Here is a 17,524-nt window from a genome sequence, read left to right on the forward strand (position 1 = left end):
TAATAGAACGATGCCCCGGCAATGTGTACAATATTGCAAGGCTCATTGGGAATGGAAAGCACAGCGGTTACGGTATCACTCTTTCGAAATCGGCTACCATGTCTCTGCTGTCTCACCTGGGCGAAACAATAAAAAGAATTTAAAACAAATACATGCCTGCATTTCATTTAGCTATAAGATACACTGTAACACAAGAATGGTTTGAAATACTCACATCACTTGGCCCTTACGTGGCACACTCACTGCTGGAAGCTCGTACGTGGCAGACACCGTATACCACCGGTCGAAAATGCATCTTGCGAGGGCGATAACGTTTTCTTTCTTTTTTTTTTTGTGGTTGGTGTTCCCAAAGAGCGTTTGGAAAAAGCCAGACGGGTGTTTCGCGGTCGTGTTATCATACCAAAAGAAGAAGAAAAACGAGTGCGTCGGCAAGAGGGGTATCGCATTTCACATGCTGCTCCTGCGAAAGGAGAAGCTGTCCACGATGCGTTCACGTGATCCCTCCTTCCCTTGAAATAAAACAAAAATCAAGGGTCTTATAAGCTGGCTGTCGACGACTGAGACCGATCAGACCTTCATCGACGACGCAACTTTTGAAAGGATGTGAGTATACCCCTTGTCATTATGCCATTTTTGTTATTTTTATTTCGAAACCATCACAGCTGGTAACCACAATACGTGGTCATGCAATTTTTCTCGACTCGTTGTTTGCTGTTGTCGCAATGCGCAACACAAGTTTGGAAATGCGTGTGTATAGAACACCTCTATTTTATAGTGATTGTTGTCACGGGGTTATTTACTTTACCGTGTGACAAATCCAAACGTCGTACTCCAGTGCAAATGTATGACACAGTATCGGAGGCATATCGGAAAGCGGAAAACGTTAACCGATTCTTTGGTAATGCTGCTTGTTGTTGTTGCGTGGCACCTGATCGAGATTTGAGTCATCCTAGACTTTGTTCTGATTGAGAAAAGCATTCACAGGATGTTTCGTTTTTCCTTTGTTTTTGCAGATTGCTTCTGTAGCAAGACTCTGCAGCAAGACTCTGTAGCAACTCTGTAGCAACACTCTGTAGCAAGACTCAAGCAAGACTCTGGTAATTTGTAACATATCTTTCGTTAGTTGAATAAAAGAGTAGAAAAATAATGTGCTTAAATAAAAAGGAATATATACAGTGTTGTCTGGTCTCTGACATACATCATTATTTGAGTGTACTTATCAAAGTGGCATGGGAAGAAAATCATGCTGTGAGGCGGCATCCATTTTTTTTTGTCAAATCGAAACCGAAAGTACAGACGGTCAAAAGCTTGAAACTAGGGGGACATCTGGCAACCATTCAAAAACCTGCGCTGACGTTGTCACAGAGAAACTAGCGTGCTGTGGTTCGAAAACCGAAATTAGAGACGGTCAGAAGCTTGAAACCAGAGGGCATCTGGCAACACCTAGGAATTCGAAACTGAAACCAGAACTACACGTGGAGCAACCAAGCTTGGCGTCTAAAACGTCTCAAAACCACCTGGCGCTCTGACGCGGCAACCAACCTAGATGACGGACTGATCGTGACGTAAACCCGATCGGAAGAATGCTATTAAATGTAATCGGATGTTACTGCTTGTTATTACATGTCATTTGCGTGTTATTACATGTCATTTGCATGTTATTACATGTCATTGCGTGTTATTAAATGTCATTAAATGTGCATCCAGGTGCCTATCAAACACTATGGACACGTGAGTTCCCATTGTTTGCCTGAGTTAACCGTTACCTTATCCTGGCGGCGCATGTTACTGAAACTTGAGAACCCATCTATTTAAGTACTATCGATACATGATTTTTATTGTTTTCTGAGATATCTTATCGTACGTGTGCGTGTCGCATGTAACCTGAGCGGCCCATTGTTACCAGGTCCTATATCTATCACTACTGGCATGGTATGTGACTACTGGAGCCTCTTGCTTCTTTCCAGGTACCTCAACTGGTGACTTCAAGCCTATATAACACAATAGCATAAGGTGGCAATGAAGCATGCGAGCTGGTGTCCCGGGGTGGGTGTCCCGAGCGGTGGTCTCAGTCAAGGGGTTATGGACGTATCAATAATATTAGAAACGTGGTTGAACAATAAATTTGTTAAACAACAAAAAGAAATAAATATGATGTGCAGAATACTCTTACAGAATACGCTGCAGTTGAGTTGCGGTAGGCATGGTTGTTGTTGATGCTAACTGTTCAGATTTACGACGTGCTCAACAATGAATACTTCATAAAACGCAAGTTCTTACGTGAAACATATTCTTAGGCAAACAACAAGTCCTTCACCGGAAGGAAATACAACCAGCCCGTCCCGTCTGTAGACCACGAAATGCAGATAGTAATTATAATAGTAATGATAACGAAGAACAAGAGTTGAAACACAGTACAACAAAACATTACACTACCCAGTCTTGTACAGTAACTCGTGCAAACAAATCAAGCAACAAAGACAGACGGCTTCCAAATATCGCAGTCGCACTCCACAACGCAGTTGCTTTGTTGTCAGATTGCCAACAAATAACTGCAACTGACGTAAATATAATTGCAGCGCCACGCACCCAACAGACACTTTCCATTGTTGACGACGATACAACCAATACAACGTTGCGGTGCATCTTTAGAGGCCACGTGGCTCGTGAAGAGGGAAGAGAAAGGACAAGTGAGTGTGGCAGTTAAAAGCTGGATGAGATGATCCAGGATGGGATTGACATCAGGAGGTAGGTGACAAAGGCTAAAAGCGAGGGAATGCTGAACATCTACATCTGACTAAGTAAGCCACGCATGGTCAAAAACTGGACAGCATTATCAAACGGCACAAGAGGAGTGTCACTCAGTATAAGGGCTAGGTGGAGTTGGAAATGATATCGGTAGAATGTGGTGAAATGACATCGAAGTGAGGGCAGTTTACCAGTACGTGCAAGACTGTTAAGCTGTCACGGCACTGCACGAAAACTGGCGGATCCTTACCTCTGAGCAAGATCTGACCATATTACTACACAAATTGGAAAGTTACGGTGTGCGAGGTACGGCGCTTACTTTCTTGAAATCATACCTAGGTGATAGGTATCAATATGTAGAAAATAATAACTGCCGCTCGGGAATGCTATCAATTTCGGCAGGTTTGCCCCAAGGCAGCGTACTGGGACCGTTTCTCTTTAACATACATATATAAATGACACCGTTAACGCATCACGAGTTGGAATTTTTTTTTATATATGCTGACGACACCACTTTATTCATTACAGACAAGAACAGTGCAAATATTACTGTGCAAGCAAACACGGCTCTTTCCGGAATCAAAAGGTGGGCTGAGGCGGCTCAAAAGGTGGCTTGAGCATAAGCGTAAATAAAACCAAAGCAGTACCGTATATCCCACAAAACAAGCCAGTATTCATTCTAATGTCCATTCACTTGGGTAGCGATATTGTCGAAATAGTGAAAGCGGTTAAGATTCTTGGTGTGTTCTCCTTGGGAAACCTAACTTGGAATGACCATGTAAACTACATTAAGCGGAAAATAGCTAAAGTTATATGCATTTTAGGCACGTATCGCTTCCTCCTACCAAAATATGCCAAAATGATTATTTACAATTCCCCCATAGTGTCTCATTTACGCTATTGTCTTCTTGTATGTGGTACCACTTCTCAGAGGAACATTAACAGTGTCTTTATCCTGCAGAAACGAACAGTCAGATCCATAGCCGCGGTACCTTTTGATCATCATACTGCTGATCGTTTCGTTGATCTTAGTATAATGAAAGCGTTACACTTTTATCCCTTTACAGGGTGTCCCAGAAAACGTGTCATTGAATTATAACAAAAAACTACACCACCTAGAAAGGGAGTTGCCTCAGGACAGAAGCCGCCGATATTTCGAACACAGACTGTTCTTCTTCTGGGCACCGTCCTCATCATTGGCATGGTATTTAAAGGGTTAGGTGTGACGTGTTTAAAGGTTCATGCGAATTGTGGGTCAACAGCCCCGAGGGAAGAAAGGGTCCTTACGGGCTTCTACGGCCGGAGTGAATGGCCGCTTTGTCAGAGTGTGGAGGGGATTATGTGAACGTAGTGATCTAGGCTCCAGACCGGTTACAGAAAAATGGGGGGTTCACGGACACGTGGACGAAACGGGACAACAGGCAAGAATTTGCAAGCATAGCGAAAGATAAGGAGGTCAGTGGTTACGTGGGGAAAATTCCAGAACCAGCAAAGGGTTTTTTTTTATTTTTTTAAATATTGGTAATACAAAGTTGTGGCATGCAATAAAGAAAGCAGAAAGCACTGGCCATGCAGAACATAACAGATGATAATGGAGATAGAAGGGAAAAACATATTTTATTTGTGAAGTGTTTCTAGGGTGCCTTGTGATTTGTTGATACCGGACGGGTGAAGGGCGTTGAACTTGTATATGAGATAAGACTCCCTATCACGTCTCTCACGTGTGGATCTAAACCCGGTTTCTAGAATATATAGTTTAATGTTGTCAAAATTGTGACCAGGAACGTTAAAGTGTTCGGAGACTGCTTTGGGGAGTTTGTTGGACGTGTCGGTTCTGTGTCCGGTAAGGCGGTTGTTCATTTGTTGGCCGGTTTCACCGATGTATTGCATAGAGCAGTCACCGCATTCAACGCAGTATATGACATTGGAGCTTGTGCATGTGAATGCGTGGTTAACGGGTAGGGTGTAATTGCTCGCAGTGCTTTTAATGGAGTTAGCGTGTTGAACGTGCTTGCATGTTTTGCAGCGCGGGAGGTTGCAGGGTCGTGTTCCCGTGTACGGGGTGCTCGTTTTGCTGGTTTTGGCATTGACCAAGGAGTCTGCTAGGTTTTTTGCGCGTCGGTATGTCTCCTGTATAGGATAGGTGAATATATTGCTAAGTCGGTCACTGCTTTGGAGGAGGGGCTCGTGCTTCTGTAGAATGGCTTAGATGTTTGGAAGTGCGTTGGAATATCTTGTGATGAAGCTTATTTGGCACGCGTCAGGATTTTTTCGGTTTTCCAGAACCTCATTTCGATCGAGTGTGAGTGCCTTGCGACGGAATTCGGTTAGGAGGGAGTCTGGATAGTCCCTTTGGGCAAGTGTATTGCAGAGTTCGTCAAGCTTCTCAGCGTAATCTGTGTCGTTTGAACAAATTCTGCGTAGTCTAGTCTTACACTTTGCCCATTAGGAATTCCAACCTTACAGTGATGCGAGTGTTGACTCTTGAAGTGAAGGTATTGTTGTCTGTCAGTTGGCTTTTTGTACAGGGTTGTGGTGAGGTGGCCGTTGTCTAGTGATATTGCGGTGTCGAGGAAGTTAATTAAGTGAGTTGACTGTTGTGATGTGAACTTTATGTTGCTATGCGCGGTGTTCAGTAGATCAACGAACTTTTGAAATTCATGTTCCCCGTGTTCCCATATTATCAGTATATCATCGATGTATCGGATGTACACAGTGGGTTTTAATGAGAGGGCGCTGAGAACTTTGTTTTCTAAGAACCCCATGAAGATATTTGCGTATGTGGGTGCAACAGGTGTGCCCATACTTGTACCGTGTACTTGTAGGTAGTATTCGCCATTGAACTCGAAGTAGTTCAGTTTAAGGACCAAGTCCATTAGAACGAGTATGGTTTCCGTGTCTTTTCTGATGTTTGTTGTAGAAAGGGTATTGCAGAGGGCTGTGATTCCGTCGTTGTGTGGGATGTTAGTATACAGTGATGTCACATCAAGCGTGGCTAGTATTGTGTCCCTACCAAATGTACGTGTGTTGTTTATATCTCTGATTATTCTGAGGAGGTGGGGTGTGTCTTGTACATGCGATGGCAGTGTTGTCGGAATATGGTTTAAATAGTGGTCCAGGAATTTGGAGAGTCTTTCTGTTGGTGTGTTGTTATTAGATATAATTGGCCTGCCGGGGATGTCAGCCGTATAGAGCTCGTTGGCGTGTACCTTGTGGATTTTGGGCAGTAAATAGAAACGGCCTGCGCCTGTGTTTGATGGGGTGAGACATCTGAGGTCATCACGTGTGATGAGCTTTCGTTCGTGGAGGTCCTGTATGGTATGGGTTATTAGCGCCGTGTACTCCTTTGTTGGGTCATGGTCCAGTTTGAGGTAGTGTTGCGTATTGTTGAGTTGCCTATGAGCTTCAGAAATATATTTATCTGTGGGTCAGATGACGATACTCCCACCCTTATCTGCGGGCTTGATAATGATATCATCTCTGTCAGCTAGCGCTTTGATGATGTCACGCTGTGTTTTAATGAGGTTGTGACCACGCGAGCTTTGGTAAATACCACGAAGGATGTCTTTGCTTACTTGTTTAATGTACAGGTCTAATGCGGGTTCTCGGTCGTGATTTGGTGTCCAGGTTGATGGTAGTCGGAGGTCGTTGTTGTTTTCTTGTGTTGTATCAGCGAATAATTCTCTAAGGCGTAGCCGTCTCGCAAAGTCTGATATGTCTTTGTGGATTTCGTATTCGTTAACAGAATTGAGTGTAGGGCAGAATGTTAACCCCCTAGAGAGGACTTGTAGTTCGTCGCTGGTTAGTGAGCGTGATATATCTATCACGGTGCTGGCGTCAGCGTTTCCTCGGGGTGGCTCAGCGATGTTGTGGAGAGTTGTGGTTGTGGTGTTGGAAATGATTTGTTCGGCTGCTGCGTGTGTTGTGTTAGTGTGTCCGGTGTCCGTGTCGTTGTTGGAATTAGGTTTTCCGAGTTTTGAGTGTTCCTTGTTAGCTAGCTCGCGGTTGAGTTGCTGAATGTGTAGTTCGAGAGTGTTTGCCTCCGCGTCGGTGAGACTGATATTGTTTATATGGGCCAGGGGTCGGATTCACAAAGAGCTCGTGCGACGGAATCTGTCGTAACTCCGTCGTACAGGAAAGTTACGACGAAGTGTAGATTCACGAAGGGCGCGCGTCGCAAAATCTTCGCAGCTTACGGCGGAATCCTGCGAGAGCTCCCGAGCAGTCTTACGAAGAAAGATGGCGGCGTTAATTGGCAGCGGTGCATTTGGAGACGCCAAACAAAGACTCCGTAATACGCACCAACGCATTGCACTTTGCCACAGAACCTTCGAGACCATCCCCGAAGTGACACTGAGGCACGTTTTTGCTTGGTAACCTTCAACAAATGCTTCAACTTTGTGCTCCGTAAAATCGGGGACGCAGGGATTTTTCAAGCATCCCCTACACCGCGCTAAGACACCCCCAACACCCCTCGAAATTGTCTGCAAGAAAGGCAAAAGAAGCCATAAAAGCTGCAAAACAGAGTGCCACACACCGCTTACAAAACATACTGGGAATATATTTGGTGTGTCATCGAACGCGCTTCGCCTGTGATTGCATGGCATCCATTATGGCTACCGAAAGACCGAGAGCACGTGCAGTAACAAAACATTTGGGGACGAACAACTTCGTCCTCTTCTAATGGGACGACTCTTATTGGTGCGATTACAAATTTTCGTCAACGTTACCATAGCGAAAACATAGTCTCGCACCCTTTGGCTGTTTCTCTCCGAGGTGCACGTGACAGGAAGCGAGCAACTTCCTCTTCGTCGTCAAAGCGCGTACCCTCTCCACTGCGATAGCTTTGTGAATCGCGCTTAGGACGCCGTCGTACGCGCGTCGCAGGCTACGACGTCTTAGCGCATCTTAGCGTAACTTACGATCGCGTTTGTGAATCCGACCCCTGGATCGTAGCGAGTTGCGCGTGGCACTGTTTCTTTAATATTTCTAGAAGCGTACGGGCTGTGTTGCTAAGGGCTGATGCCCACTCTAGCTCTACACTCTTAAAAAAAAGGGTGTACTTTAACTCCTTTCCTTGCCACATATATAATACCCCTGTTAGACGGGCGCACTTACGGCCTTAACGGTTACAGCCGTAAGTACATACTGTCATTATCTTCCTGCCAGACGGTCAGCAATACGGCCTGAGCGTAATTGTACTCTCCAAAAGGGTGTTATATATGTGGCAAAAAAGGAGTTAAAGGACACCCTTTTTTTAAGAGTGTAGTTCAGGTGTCAGTTTTCCTAATGCAGGAACTGTTTTAGGGGTGAGGCCTTTAGGTACTGTGTTGTGAGCCAGGTGGTGGGTGTAGATCCGTAGATGATGTAGGTATCGGCTACGTTTCTCCATGAGTTTTCGTGTTCGTAGAAAGTTCGTTGACTGCATGGTAGGCTGGTGGTGGTAGTCAACGGTGTCTTCTGCGTGATGTGCGCGTGCGTCGTGTCTGTGGGGCCGGTGTCTGTGGGGACAGTGGCTGTGGAGACTCGCTGTGTTCCTCGATGTCATCTGTCTGTGTTTGCGTGCTTGTGGTCTTCCGTGTCGCAGCTTGCGTGAACTTTGTGTGTGTGCGGGTTGTGTTTGGAGTGTTGTCGTTTGCCGCGTGTGTATGCGTGGGCGCAGTGGTCGTTGTGGTCCCCTTTGATGCCATCGTGTGTTCTGGCGTGTTTGCGGTGCTGGCACTTAAAGTGTGGGCTGGTTGAGGAAGACAGAACAAACCCCCGAAGACAGAAGACAGAAGACTTCCCCGAAGACAGAACAAACACCGAGCATACATACACCAGGACACATGGCTAAACGAGTTCAACAGGAAGGCGCACGCTGTCAACAACCACCTCATCCACATGCGTCAGGCACACACCAACGTTATGGTTATCACACACGCAGCTTTCGAATACCACGCTGAAGCACATCTCGCTCGGGACGGCATCCACCCAAACCATGCAGGCGTACGAGCTATGGCACACAACATCAAACACCTAATGGTTCATAGATGCCGTCCTGCACTGACAAACGCTCAAACACAACATCCTCAACCAGCTCACACTTTAAGTGCCAGCACCGCAAACACGCCAGACACACGATGGCATCAAAGGGGACCACAACGACCACTGCGCCCACGCATACACACGCGGCAAACGACAACACTCCAAACACAACCCGCACACACACAAAGTTCACGCAAACTGTGACACGGAAGACCACAAGCACGCAAACACAGACAGATGACATCGAGGAACACAGCGAGTCTCCACAGCCACTGTCCCCACAGCCACCGACCCCACAGACACGACACACGCGCACATCACGCAGAAGACACCGTTGACTACCTAATCACCAGCCTACCATGCAGTCAACGAACTTTCTACGAACGCGAAAACTCATGGAGAAACGTAGCCGATACCTACATCATCTACGGATCTACACCCACCACCTGGCTCACAACACAATACCTAAAGGCGTCACCCCTAAAACAGTTCCTGCATTAGGAAAACTGACACCTGAACTAGATCTAGAGTGGGCATCAGCCCTTAGCAACACAGCCCGTACGCTTCTAGAAATATTAAAGAAACAGTGCCACGCGCAACTCGCTACGATCCAGGCCCATATAAACAATATCAGTCTCACCGACGCGGAGGCAAACACTCTCGAACTACACATTCAACAACTCAACCGCGAGCTAGCTAACAAGGAACACTCAAAACTCGGAAAACCTAATTCCAACAACGACACGGATACCGGACTCACTAACACAACACACGCAGCAGCCGAACAAATCATTTCCAGCACCACAACCACAACTCTCCGCAACATCGCTGAGCCACCCCGAGAAAACGCTGACGCCAGCACCGTGATAGATATATCACGCTCACTAACCAGCGACGAACTACAAGTCCTCTCTAGGGGGTTAACATTCTGCCCTACACTCAATTCTGTTAACGAATACGAAATCCACAAAGACATATCAGACTTTGCGAGACGGCTACGCCTCAGAGAATTCTTCGCTGATACAACACAAGAAAACAACAACGACCTCCGACTACCATCAACCTGGACACCAAATAACGGCCGAGAACCCGCATTAGACCTGTACATTAAACATGTAAGCAAAGACATCCTTCGCGGTATTTACCAAAGCTCGCGTGGTCACAACCTCACTAAAACACAGCGTGACATCATCAAAGCGCTAGGTGACAGAGATGATATCATTATCAAGCCCGCAGATAAGGGTGGGAGTATCGTCATCTGGCCCACAGATAAATATATTTCTGAAGCTCATAGGCAACTCAACAGGCAACTCAACATAGGCAACGCTACCTCAAACTGGACCATGACCCAACAAAGGAGAACACGGCGCTAATAACCCATACCATACAGGACCTCCACGAACGAAAGCTGATCACACGTGATAACCTCAGATATCTCACCCCATCAAACACAGGCGCAGGTCGTTTCTATTTACTGCCCAAAATCCACAAGGTACACGCCAACGAGCTCTATACGGCTGACATCCCCGGCAGGCCAATTATATCTAATAACAACACACCAACAGAAAGACTATCGAAATTCCTGGACCACTATTTAAACCATATTCCGACAACACTGCCATCGCATGTACAAGACACACCCCACCTCCTCAGAATAATCAGAGATATAAACAACACTCGTACATTTGGTAGGGACACAATACTAGCCACGCTTGATGTGACATCACTGTATACTAACATCCCACACAACGACGGAATCACAGCCCTCTGCAATACCCTTTCTACCACAAACATCAGAAAAGACACGGAAACCATACTCGTTCTAATGGACTTGGTCCTTAAACTGAACTACTTCGAGTTCAATGGCGAATACTACCTACAAGTACACGGTACAAGTATGGGCACACCTGTTGCACCCGCATACGCAAATATCTTCATGGGGTTCTTAGAAAACAAAGTTCTCAGCGCCCTCTCATTAAAACCCACTGTGTACATCCGATACATCGATGATATACTGATAATATGGGAACACGGGGAACATGAATTTCTAAAGTTCGTTGATCTACTGAACACCGCGCATAGCAACATAAAGTTCACATCACAACAGTCAACTCACTTAATTAACTTCCTCGACACCGCAATATCACTAGACAACGGCCACCTCACCACAACCCTGTACAAAAAGCCAACTGACAAACAACAATACCTTCACTTCAAGAGTCAACACTCGCATCACTGTAAGGTTGGAATTCCTAATGGGCAAAGTGTAAGACTAGACTACGCAGAATTTGTTCAAACGACACAGATTACGCTGAGAAGCTTGACGAACTCTGCAATACACTTGCCCAAAGGGACTATCCAGACTCCCTCCTAACCGAATTCCGTCGCAAGGCACTCACACACGATCGAAACTAGGTTATGGAAAACCGAAAAAATCCCGACGCGTGCCAAATAAGCTTCATCACAAGATATTCCAACGCACTTCCAAACAATAAAGCCATTCTACAGAAGCACGAGCCCCTCCTCCAAAGCAGTGACCGACTTAGCAATATATTCACCCATCCCATACAGGTGAAATACCGACGCGCAAAAAACCTAGCAGACTCCTTGGTCAATGCCAAAATCAGCAAAACGAGCACCCCGTACACGGGAACACGACCCTGCAACCTCCCGCGCTGCAAAACATGCAAGCACGTTCAACACGCTAACTCCATTAAAAGCACTGCGAGCAATTACACCCTACCCGTTAACCACGCATTCACATGCACAAGCTCCAATGTCATATACTGCATTGAATGCGGTGACTGCTCTATGCAATACATCGGTGAAACCGACCAACAAATGAACAACCGCCTTACCGGACACAGAACCGACACGTCCAACAAACTCCCCAAAACAGTCTCCGAACACTTTAACGTCCCTGGTCACAATTTTGACAACATTAAACTATATATTCTAGAAACCGGGTTTAGATCCACACGTGAGAGACGTGATAGGGAGTCTTATCTCATATACAAGTTCAACGCTCTTCACCCATCCGGTATCAATAAATCACAAGGCACCCTAGAAACACTTCACAAATAAAATATGCTTTTCCCTTCTATCTCCATTATCATCTGTTATGTTCTGCATGGCCACTGCTTTCTGCTTTCTTTATTGCATGCCACAACTTTGTATTACTAATATTAAAAAAAAAAGAACCTGTGCTGGTTCTGGAATTTTCCCCACGTAACCACTGACCTCCTTATCTTTCGCTATGCTTGCAAATTCTTGCCTGTTGTCCCGTTTCGTCCACGTGTCCGTGAACCCCCCATTTTTCTGTAACCGGTCTGGAGCCTAGATCACTACGTTCACATAATCCCCTCCACACTCTAACAAAGCGGCCATTCACTCCGGCCGTAGAAGCCCGTACGGACCCTTTCTTCCCTCGGGGATGTTGACCCACAATTCGCATGAACCTTTAAACACGTCACACCTAACCCTTTAAATACCATGCCAATGATGAGGACGGTGCCCAGAAGAAGAACAGTCTCTGTTCGAAATATCGGCGGTTTCTGTCCTGAGGCAACTCCCTTCCTACATCTCTACCGGTTCGCTGGATTTCTACCCATCTACAACACCTAGAGTCATGCGGTCAACGGCGTTTGCTCTTACTGGGTTTTTACCAACTCCCGATGTGAATGTCGTGTAACGTAAGTTTAATTATGTATTTTGCGAGCCGAATATTTGCCAGTCGAATACTTGCCAAGTAAAGGTCACTTTTTTACCCCACCAATCTGAAGAGCGTGCCTAATTTACTCAAATTAATGCTAATTGACAGGGATATTCTGGAGCTATTCCGTATTTCTGTATGCTGTATATTATCTGTATACTCCTCAAGACTTACGTTCGCGCCGTAAGACAGAATAACGCTTAATCCTATTACTCCTTAACATACAGCAATATAATTCATGCTCTACGCGGCAGACACAGCGTCTAACAGTTCCATGGTCTCGTACAAATTAGACGATCCGTCCATTACTTACATTATCGCCGTCCTTCTTAATCAATACACAAAAAAGGAATCAGAATTGACTACTTGTCACAAGTTGCGCTCAGGGCTATGTTCGTAATCTAGCATCTTTTTCTTGCAATTAGCGTACCCATGCAAACTGAGTCATTTGCTGTATTTATTTTGTCATGTTCCCTCTTGTTATTAGAATTCTCTGATTTGTTCTTGTTGATTGATTGTTGTTGTATTGGTGATTCGTTGTTCATTGTCAATTTTGGTGTCAGAGTTTCCTTTGCTGACTGATACATTGAGCTGTTACACGGAGGCGTGCCCTAGTCAAGCAGTCTTGCACTGCTTTTTGGCCACCTCCATGCATTTGTCTCGGATTTTATATATGAATAAAAGAGAAATGAGTAGTTGGTGATGCGTGAGCCATGTGTGTCCAATCCGCAATTTAGCGTAAAGAACTTAGGAGGATCCGGTGATGTGTTCAGTCCGGTGCGGGGAGGAAAGGTGTGGCTGTGTGACGTGTAGCTTGTTATTTTCTTCCATGTCCCACTCCTGCTGCCACTGTGCGTAGACAGCTCGCTTTAATACTGGCAGGATGTCTTAGTAGGGTAGTCCATAGAGTTGACTGTGCTTGTGCCAGCACTCGCCGAGCCTCACGGTAGGCTCGTTCATTCGCCGGAATCCCAGTGTGGCTGGGAATCCAGCAGAGACAGAGCGAAAGGCCTCGGGAACAAAGTTGAGTCGCAAGCGGCCGTACTGGCTTGACGAGGTGATTCTTGCTGTCAGAGCATGAAAGCAGCGCACGCACAGAGCTTAGCGAATCGGAGTAAATAACTGAGTTTTGAAGGTTATTTCGTTTAATGCGCTGCAGTGCCAGGAGAATCGCGTAAAGCTCTGCGGTGAAAACTGTGGCGTTCGCGTTCAAGCGTGCCATCATAATAGAATCACCTTCAAGGGCAACGGCCACCACACCATTGCTTACTTTGGTCCCATCAGTGTAGATGGCGTGGTGGTCCCCGAAATCATGGTGAATCTCCAGGAATTCCTGGAGAATGACAGTGTGTGTAATGGATTTTTTGTGAAACATTTTTAAGTTGGATTGCAGTACGTGTCGCTGCCAAGACGCTGCATCGAGGACTGCCTGGTGCAGGGGAACGTCAAAGGGACTGAATCCCACACTGGAATTTGCCGCCTGCACACGAAGCGGAAAAGAGGCTACAACAGAGGGCTTTGCAAAAAAGAGTCGCTCCAAAGCGCAAAGCGAGGTTCACACTACAGTTGACAACTGGGTCATCGTCCTGGCACCTGTACGTTAGCACAGCCTTCACATGTTCAAATTGTCGCCGTCTATATCAGAATGACCTTTCATTGTCCTCAACATAGAAACTCTTCTCATGGGACGTCCGGAAGGCACCGGTGGCGGGTCGGATGCCTTCATGGCGGATGGGGTCCAACACCTTCAATGCCGAAGACAGTGCCGAGACAGTGCCATACACAACACTCCCGTACACAATTACTGATCGCACAACCGAGTCGTAGGCCCGCACAGTGTGACTTTGTCGGCTCCCCACGATCGATGGGATAAAACTTTGAGTATGTTGGAGGACTTCAGGCAATTCTGTTTTACGTAGTTTATGTGTGGCACAAAAGATAGCTTCCTGTCGAACACCACCCCCAGAAATTTTTGCTCGGCACAAACTGGTACACTCTTACCTGAGTTACTTCTATTGTAACTTTTAGACCGTTGTTACGTATATTTAGAAGTAACATCGGCTCAAAGGAAGAGGTAACACAGGAAATTGCGGATTTTAGAAGTAAATTGGGTCTCGAAGAGCTGGGGCAGAGGTAACCTGTGGGGAAAACCCCTGTCTTCTCCTGGTTACTTGTACGTGTTACTTCTAGTGGGAGTCCGTTACTTCTACGTCGTAATGCGTTTACAAACAATCACAGCCGCTTTTGATCGCTTTTGGTCGCTTATCTGGCAACAGATTACAGTATCACACGAGAAGGGACACTACATCGCGTCCTCGTGTTTTGTCGGTTGCATCTCTTGAAATGTGACGCCTCTGTGGCTGACAAGTTAAATCACGCTCGTGGTTGTAGATGTGTTGTGAACTGCTTTCAAATGGCGTTTACAAACAAGGACTTCTGGGGAGTGCCGAGAGGCAGATGCAAAGAGTGCGAGGACTGCAAGAAATACACAGTGGAGTCCGGCAGTCGTCATCTAAAATATGAATACTGTGCGCACAGCCCGGTTTCACATAACAGGATACGTGAAATAGGTAAGTGCGTATTTCACCATGATCATTCTAAGTAGATTCGCTGTTGGTTCCTGTCGTATGGTAAGTCATACATGATATGCTGTCTGCGCATATGTAAGCTGTTGGTCGCAGTGTCAATTCTCGGCCTTAGCGCATTCTGCTTTCTCTTGCCAGCTTTGCTCTCTACATCGACTTTACTTTGTATCTCTCCGTGTCGCCTTCTTGTCCCAGCATCCTTCATACGCTGAAAGGTATATGATACCTATAGATACATTTTGACATTGGGTTTTGTGTAATGAAATTTAACTACGAGCAAATTGTTTCCATTCAGCGTTGAAGAAGAGTGATAAGCGCTATAGTCTGTGTGTCGTAGCAATTACAACGAAGAGAAACTGAATTTTTCGTAGTACATTGTTCTGAGAAGTATTTAGTTCTCTTATCGTGGGGTTATATTTTTCATTTCGTTTTTTTTTTCTGACGGACTTGATCGATTTTGGTGTATGGGCTAATTGCTAAAAAACTAAAGCCTATAGTCGACTCACTAATGAAACGATGCGCGATATGGAATTCCTCATGAATAGGCAACTGATTGACCACTACAGTAATTTTATGATTGCGTTTCTTTATGCCCAGGTGTGTGTGGGGGGGCGATTAGTATTTTCTTTACTTCTTGATACGGCTTGACTTTGATTTGTTCAGGGTCGTGTTGTCAATGACAGGTTATTTCGTCATCTTACTGGCTGGTTGATGAATTAACTCAGTCATTTTCTGGCTGATTGCCTTCCTAAATTTCACTGACTTCGTAGTGAATGGGTCGACTGATGACTTGAGCCACTGTGATTGGTCGATGTGGTTAATTGACCGGAATGGTTGCCCACATTGATGCCTTAATTGGTTGTTATCAGTGGTTTGCTAGTACAACTGAGCACTAGATAGCACCTCGCGAATTATACCAATGAAGAAAGTCAAGACAATCAATCAGTCAATAACACCGACTAGTCAGTAAACTGTTAAAAAATAAGAAATCGATCGCTGCTGCTACTGAATTACATTCAGATGAATTTATCTACCAGGCAACCTAAATCCCCATCTCGATGAGTCAGGCAGTGGAGGAGCGGGTGGGCTGGTGGTAATTAATATGTCAAAGGCCTGCAAACTAATGTCGACTGATTTCCCTTAGGTGGTGAAGAACATGTTCAGGACGTGAACTTGCAGCCACAGGAGGAAACAGGGCATAGCTGTGACGTTTTCCATGGTATTTATTTTCTTACATATAACGACCTGCCATCCACAAAATATTTTGCCATCTGTGTTTGTTGGAAGTTAACATTTCAGTACTCTCTTCTTTTTATGTGCATGTACCGCTGGCCTCACAATTATGCTGCATTACACCTTGCCTTGAGGAAGTTCAATGTGAACTCCATACTGTGGCTGGTTTCATCCCTGCCGCTACATGTACAAATATGGAAGCTCGTGAATTGGAAAATCCCCCGTTTTCGGCAAACGACGCTACGATACCGAACACCGAGTCTTCCAACATATCAGGTATTTAAATTTTTTGCATTCATTACTCGTGCTTGCACAAGTGTAATTAAGATCTGCTTTTGCTATTAATGATGTACCCAAACAACGTGAGAACGATAAATAAGGAGTGCCCATTCCATTTTAGATATTTATGGTGGTGAAAGCGGCACCGTCCCCACAGCAACAAGCAAGAATGAGGACAAGGTCCGTATGCATGCATGCCGCCCCTGCAATTTTACAACACAATATTTCACGCGATTCTGTGAACACATCAAAGCCCCTTTGGAGCTGTGTTCATTCTACATAGTCTCACATATGCCACCACATTGAGAAACGATATCTTCGTTATCTTACGTTGCCAATGCTGGGTTGTGTTTTCCTGATATTCACAATAAAATACGTGCCCAGGAAAGCCCATGGTCATTGTATTTTGGTATGTCACCCGTGTCGTGTTTCGTGTGTGCCTGCATGCAATTTGCTGCATGCATGCACGGACGCGAGGAACGGGCGGGTGCAGCCCCGGAGCCCCGGGAACGGTGTTACTTCTAAATGCACGATGCATCTGGTTACTTTTAGAGTGGTAACCCCGGCAGAGGTAACGCTGTACCCATCCAGTGTACAGGTAACAATATTGCAATTTTTTTACCTTTACTAGAAGTAACCGGGCTAAGAGTGTAGTGGGCACAAACTTAGACTTGATGCTGTGTAGGAAACCTGGAGATCGTCCACGTAAAGGCAATACTGGACGCAAGGTGGAATGGCCCTCGCTATCGTGTTCATTTTCACAACGAATAGCGTAACGCTCGGCACAGACCCCTATGGAACCCCGTACTCTTGTACAAAGACGTTAGATAAAGTTGAGCCCAGACGGACACGAAACTTTCTATCCCTGAGGAAGTTCTCAATGCACCTGTACATGCACCCTGTGATACCACATGCGTGTAGATCTTGCAGAATCCCAAAA

General features: G+C 45.6%; 1 protein-coding gene and 1 long non-coding RNA gene across 2 annotated transcripts in view; one reads left to right on the forward strand and one right to left on the reverse strand.

Annotated features, from left to right (window-relative positions):
- The window catches only part of LOC135366342 (uncharacterized), a 315,008-nt gene that overhangs the window by 152,900 nt on the left and 144,584 nt on the right, over positions 1-17,524 (reverse strand). The gene's annotated exons all lie outside the window — the stretch shown is intronic.
- LOC135365819 (uncharacterized) lies at positions 16,239-17,061 on the forward strand. Its single transcript, XR_010413935.1, has 3 exons — positions 16,239-16,291; positions 16,444-16,581; positions 16,706-17,061. It is a non-coding gene; the product is annotated as an uncharacterized LOC135365819 (long non-coding RNA).

Source organism: Ornithodoros turicata, chromosome 8, assembly GCF_037126465.1.
Source record: "Ornithodoros turicata isolate Travis chromosome 8, ASM3712646v1, whole genome shotgun sequence".
Lineage (NCBI taxonomy): Eukaryota > Metazoa > Arthropoda > Arachnida > Ixodida > Argasidae > Ornithodoros > Ornithodoros turicata.